Genomic DNA, 6,814 nt, shown 5'->3' with positions numbered 1-6,814 from the left:
CGGGTGTAAATGTTGACTGTGGGGAGGGGGGGGGCGATCGGTGATTGTTGACGTGTCACACGGTGAAACCGTGCAAGTTGGCAGCTCTGAAATGTATAAATCGAATTACGTGGGAGTCATATTAAAAAAAATGAACAAAAAATTATGAAAAAAAATTATATTAAAAAAAAAAAAAAATTTAATAAAAAAAAAAGGATGAAAAAAAAATTATCTTTTTTCTTTTCTTTTTTTTTTGGACATGCGCACGCGCATCTTTTTTTGGACATGCGCGCGCAGGTCCAAAAAAAAGATGCGCGTGCGCATGTCCAAAAAAAAGATGCCCGCGCAGGTCCAAAAAAAAACTTTTGTGCGCAGGTCCTATTTTTTTTATTTTTAATTTATAATTTTTTTTCATAATTTTTTTTTTTATATAATTCTTTTTTCATAATTTTTTTTTGGTATGTCATATGAGGTGGTATTCAGGGGACTGTTTTGTGTATACGCGCAGCCGCGCAGTGATCCAAGTTCATGTACTGATAACGGCAGCGAAAGGAGTTCCGGTAGTTGTAAGTTACTGCTGATGTGAAACACGCACGGAGAAATAAAGAGCGTAAACCTGAAGCAACATTGCCCGTTGTTTTATGAGAGATAACTTACACATGGTGTCAGAAGTAAAGCGACTCGGACGTGGATCATGGCGAAGTTTAGTCCTCCCGAGAAACTGGACTTTACTCGACCGGAGCAGTGGCCGGAGTGGCGGCAGCGGTTTCAAAGGTACCGTATGGCTACGAAACTAAACCTGGAAGACGGGGACGTGCAGGTTAGCACGCTGCTCTATGCGCTCGGCAAGGAGGCCGAGCAGGTGTTCAACACTTTCGTGTTCGCGGAGGATGAAGATGCTGACGAATATGAGACTGTGTTGGAAAAGTTAAACACCTACTTCATTCCAAAAGTGAACGTTATCCACGAGAGGGCTCGTTTTTATCTCAGAGCGCAGAAGCACGGTGAATCGGCGGAGGAATATATCCGTACCCTCTACGAGCTGGCTGAGACCTGCCAGTTCGGTCCGGCGAAAATAGAGAACATTCGGGATAGACTGGTCATCGGGATTGTGGACAAGGAGTTATCGGAAAAACTACAGTTGACAGCGGACTTGACACTGGAAAGAGCAGTGGAGATTGTGAGACAGTCGGAGCAGGTAAAGGGGCAAATTAGCCAGCAGGCTAAAGCTAGCTCGGCCGATGCTAGCTACCTCAGCGAAGTGACTCGACCGCATGCACGCGGGGTTCCCGCTCATCCACACAGAGGATGGGGGAACAGACGCGGCAGTTTCCACACCGCGGGTCCGGGACACCGCGGCGGAGAGGGGAAACAGACCAAGTGCTTCAGGTGCGGTAAGGATCACCCCAAACACGCAGCCTGTGCTGCCAGAAATGCACAGTGCAGGAACTGCCAGAAGACTGGACACTTCGCTGTTGTGTGTCGCTCTGCAAGAGTGAATGAAGTAACCACAGTTAGGCAGGAGGCTGATCACAGTGGCAGACATTTTCTAGGTGAGATCAAAACAAAGTACACCTACATTGCAGACACTAATACACCATGGACGGTTAAACTAGCCATCAGAGACACTGTGACCTTCAAGATAGATACAGGCGCTGATGCCAGTGTGATATCAGATGAAACCTACCACAAGCTCAAATACCTACCCCAGTTAGCAAGCGACGACATGGACTTTGACAGCCCGGGGGGGAAACTTGATGGTCTAGGACAGTTCACAGCTTTAACAAAATACAAAGGCCGGCAATACAAGTTCATCATACATGTGGTCAAAACAAACAGCTGCAGTAACCTTTTGGGCCGAGCTGTCGCAGTGGCCATGGGACTAGTGAAAAGAGTGGACGAAGTCCAAGGCACGTTTGATACAGATGTGGGCCTCTTAAAGATAAAACCTGTTAAAATCCGTCTGCGAGATGATGCTGTACCGTACAGTGTGAACACTGCGAGGAGAGTATCCGCACCCATGCTCCCCAAAGTTAAAGCTGAACTGGAGAGAATGGTGAAATGTGGCGTCATTGAGGAAGTAACTGAACCAACGGAGTGGTGCGCGCCGATGGTCCCGGTCCCCAAACGAACAGCTGATGTGAGAATCTGTGTTGACTTAAAGAAACTGAACGTGGCAGTTAAAAGGGAGAGGTACGTCTTACCTACCATAGATGACATACTGCCACGGCTGGCTGAGTCCCGAGTGTTCTCCCTGCTCGATGCAGCTAGCGGTTTCTGGCAAATCCCGCTGGAGGAGGAAACAGCCAAGCTGACCACGTTCATCACTCCCATGGGGAGGTACTTCTTCAAGCGGCTCCCGTTTGGGATCTCCAGTGCACCGGAGATTTTTCAGAGGGAGATGTCGGTGTTGTTCAGAGGCCAGGAAGGGGTTGAGGTGTACATGGATGATATTCTCGTCCACGGCAGGGATGAGAAAGAGCACGAAGAGAGACTCCAGAATGTCCTGCAGATCCTGGAGAGTGCAGGCTTGAAGCTCAATGACAGAAAGTGCCGCCTGCGCCAAAAGCAGCTGAACTACCTGGGACACCTCATCGATGAAGAGGGCATCCGCCCTGACCCCTCAAAAGTAAGTGCCATCACAGAGCTACAGCCACCAGATGACATGCCAGGCCTCCGGAGGTTCCTGGGTATGGTTCATTATTTGGGTAGATACTTGCCCAACCTGTCAGATATAATAAAACCCCTCAACGACCTGCTGAAAACTGACGCGGCATGGACCTGGGACGCAGCACAAATCAACGCTTTCAACAAGGTGAAACAACTCATCTCCACAGCACCCACACTTGCATTCTATGATGTAAACAAACCCACAATAGTGAGCGCAGATGCAAGTAGCTTTGGGCTGGGTGCTGTGCTGCTACAGCGCCATGTCGAGGGACTGAAACCAGTAGCTTTTTGCTCCAGAACATTGACCGATGCGGAACGGCGCTACGCGCAGATAGAGAAAGAGTGTTTGGCAGTCGTTTGGGCCTGTGAAAGATTCTCCACCTACCTGTACGGATTAGACAGCTTCACAGTGCACACCGACCACAAACCACTAGCTCCACTGATCAACAACAAAGACCTCGACATGGTTCCCCTGAGGTGCCAACGCCTGCTTATGCGTCTGATGAGATACAACCCCACTGCAGAGTACGTGCCAGGGAAAACACTGACAGTAGCTGACACACTGTCCAGACAGCCACTATCTGTAATACAGAGTGAAATATCAGAACTAACCAGTGATGTTTCAGTGTTCGAAGATGCAGCTCACGCAGCATGGCCAGTGTCGCCCTCCAAGCTGGAGCGGATCAAGCGAGAGACGAGCACTGACCATGACCTGCAGGTAGTGAGTAAACTGGTAACACATGGGTGGCCAAAGCATGTGGGCAGCGTCCCAGTACAGGCCAGAGCATACCACCAATGGGGTAACAGCCTGTCAACCTCAAAGGGACTTCTGTTGTATGGAGATCGAATTGTTGTCCCACACAGTATGAGAGGTGACATACTCCACCGTTTGCATGATGGGCACCAGGGCATCACTAAGTGTCGCGAGAGGGCGCGAATGAGTGTGTGGTGGCCCGGACTAGAGAAGGAGATCCAAGAACTGGTGACAAAGTGCCCTGAATGCATGCAAATCAGACCAACACAGAGGAAGGAGCCTCTGATGACAACACTGCTACCTCAAAGGCCATGGCAGAAGGTCGGCGCCGACATCTGCGAGTATAAAAAAAGAAACTACCTGATTGTCATTGACTATTTTTCTCGCTATTTGGAAATAGCGCACTTACCCGACATGACCAGTGGGACCACCTGTGCGCGTCTGAAGAACATCTTCGCCAGGTGGGGGTGTCCAGATGAGCTACACACAGACAACGGACGACAGTTTTCTAGTAAGGAGTTTCAAAGCTTTTCTGTTGCCTATGATTTTAAACACATCACCTCCAGCCCTTACTACCCCCAGTCCAACGGTGAGGCTGAGAGGGCAGTTCAGACGGCGAAGAAGATTCTTCGACAGGCCGACCCGTTCCTGGCTCTTATGAGCTACAGAGCCACACCGCTACAAGCCACGGGTGCCAGCCCTGCACAGCTCATGTTGGGCCGCCAGATTAAGACAACTGTGCCCACAGTTGACAAAGTCCTCGCCCCAAAATGGCCTGACTTCACAAAGGTGCGTAAAGCTGACGCCAAGGCGAAGGAGAACTACAGACGCACTTACAACAGGCGCCACGGTGTCAAAGCACTCCCACCTCTCAGAAAAGGGGAGAGAGTAGTGGTGAAGCTCGATGGAGAGTCAAAATGGGAGACAGCAGGTACAGTCCAACAACCACACACAACACCAAGGTCCTACCTGATCCAGACGGACCGTGGAACACTGCGGAGGAACAGGCGCCACCTGCGCCCAACCTTCCTTCCTGTTCAGCAGCCAGACGAGACAGAGAGCAAGCAGGCGAGTGAACAACCATCATCACCCCTGTGCTCACATCCAGATTCACCTGTCAGAGAGACTGTTCCAGCGGAGCCTGGGGGACAGGATCAGGCTCAGGTGACTTCCAGTGGAAGAGTCATCCGTCCACCTGACAGATTTAAAGACTTTGTACTTAACACATAGCTAGCTAACAATGGAGCAGAATAATCTCCGGCAGCTATGGAGGTGAATGGGCAGTCTACCCCATAACCTCAGGGAAATAATAGAGAAAGAATAAAAGAAGAGACTGAATGCAGATGTGCACTGTTAGTGTTACTCTTCCTGTTGTGTTACAGCACTTTCTTGTCCTGTTTATAAATGGCTGGCAAGTAAAACATGTTATTAAGTTACAGAGTGTTCCACTAACATACACTGTAGATTAATCATACTTAAGTTAATTGCTATTCTCTCTTATCATTACCTGCCTCGTTTGTACAATTCTTAGGAAAAGAGACACTGCAGTTTTTCTTAGTTATTGTTTGCATACATTAATGTCTATGACTCAAAAGAGGGGAGATGTCATATGAGGTGGTATTCAGGGGACTGTTTTGTGTATACGCGCAGCCGCGCAGTGATCCAAGTTCATGTACTGATAACGGCAGCGAAAGGAGTTCCGGTAGTTGTAAGTTACTGCTGATGTGAAACACGCACGGAGAAATAAAGAGCGTAAACCTGAAGCAACATTGCCCGTTGTTTTATGAGAGATAACTTACACATGGTATAAATTTTTTTATATCATTTTTTTTATAATTATTATTTTTTATTATTATTTTTTAACTGTCTTCTAAATTAAGGAAATGATACAGGGAAACGAATAAATCATTACACGCCACGAGTGAACTTAATAAGCGATCGAAATACTTTTTTCAACCACCGCCTCTTTCCCTTGACATTTAGTTTTCACCTGACAAATGCGACCGATGTAATTAAGGCAACCCGGTCTCACAGGAATCCGTGAAATGAGTCAGTCTACGTGACGTATAGTAGGCTAGCCTATATTTTAATCTAACATATTTAATGGTAAGAGACTGCACGGGGATGGATGAGTGTTGTTTAAGATGAAATTACAATGCCAAATATGGCAGACACCTTCAGATATGAGACCCCTCAGTTTTTTGACTTTGCCTTTTTGGAAGCTCGGTTCCCTCTGGCTCCCACGTAATTCGAACACTGATTTATACATTTGCAGGGCATGTTAAATAAGTGCGGTGTAAAACCAAAGATAATACCGTTAGCATCTACAACTTGTATTTAATAAGCCTAAATTGTTGTGCTGTGTCCTGATTAGCTGAAGAGAAATAGCCACATCGTTGCGTTCTAAAACTGGACCTGGCGATTTGACATGTTCAATCTTTGGAGACTCCTTGCAACGGCATCAGCCGCCTTGCGACGACCAGTTCACACTGCTGCAACTTTTCCCCTGCGACGTCCCAAAAGAGTCTCGTTGCGTCGCGAATCTTTGGTCTGAACTGGTCTTAGGAGACCGTCTATGTGGTATCAATGATGAATTTACCTTAACATGTTCGCTGTAACTGTTGTAATTAGAATAGTTGGTTGAATAATGGACTAGGCCATCATGGACGCAAGATAACCTAATGTGCTATGATATTGCTTTTGATAAGGGTGATGTGTACCATTTTCTAAATATTGTTTTATATATATTTTTTTATTTATTTATTTATTTAAATTTAAATATGGTATCACTATCAAAATGTGACTATATGTTTCTGTATACAAATGTTATATCTCCTGTACATGTTTGTATATAATTGTGATATTATAGTACCTGTGGTGTAACTTTGGTGATTTGGATACACTGTGACCCCAAACACTCATGTGTCTTGGTGTGATTAGGTGATTGGCAGGCGAGCCTATAAAAGGCCGCTGCGCCCTGTGACGCATCACGTACAAGGAACACGGATGAAGGGCTAGACCCGAAACGTTTCCCCTTGTTTATGTGTCCTGTAATTGCTGTTTCGGCTTTTAAAATACTTTTGGAACTTCTCAGCCCTAGTGTGCGATCTCCCCATTCTTCACTTGATAAACACTTAAAACATTAGTTTGCCAGCTGCTGGTCAGAGATGACTATGGGCATCAAGAGAATTAACATGAAAAAGTTCAGTGTTAAATTTCACATGACATCTCATTCACAGCTGCTAGTCAGTGATCAAAGTGTGAATTTCAAATTCAACAATATGGCCAAATATTCAGGTATAACTTGAAAAACATTCTGCAGTTACACTTATGCTAGAACAATAATCCCTGCTCAGATGCATCTAAAATACAATTTAAGACAATAAAATGTGTGATAAACACTTAAAACAT

The sequence above is a fragment of the Micromesistius poutassou genome (assembly GCF_964030765.1).
Source record: "Micromesistius poutassou genome assembly, chromosome: 4".
In the NCBI taxonomy this organism is placed as follows: Eukaryota; Metazoa; Chordata; class Actinopteri; order Gadiformes; family Gadidae; genus Micromesistius; species Micromesistius poutassou.
The sequence above is the reverse complement of the archived record's forward strand: the minus strand, read 5'-3'. Positions refer to the sequence as shown.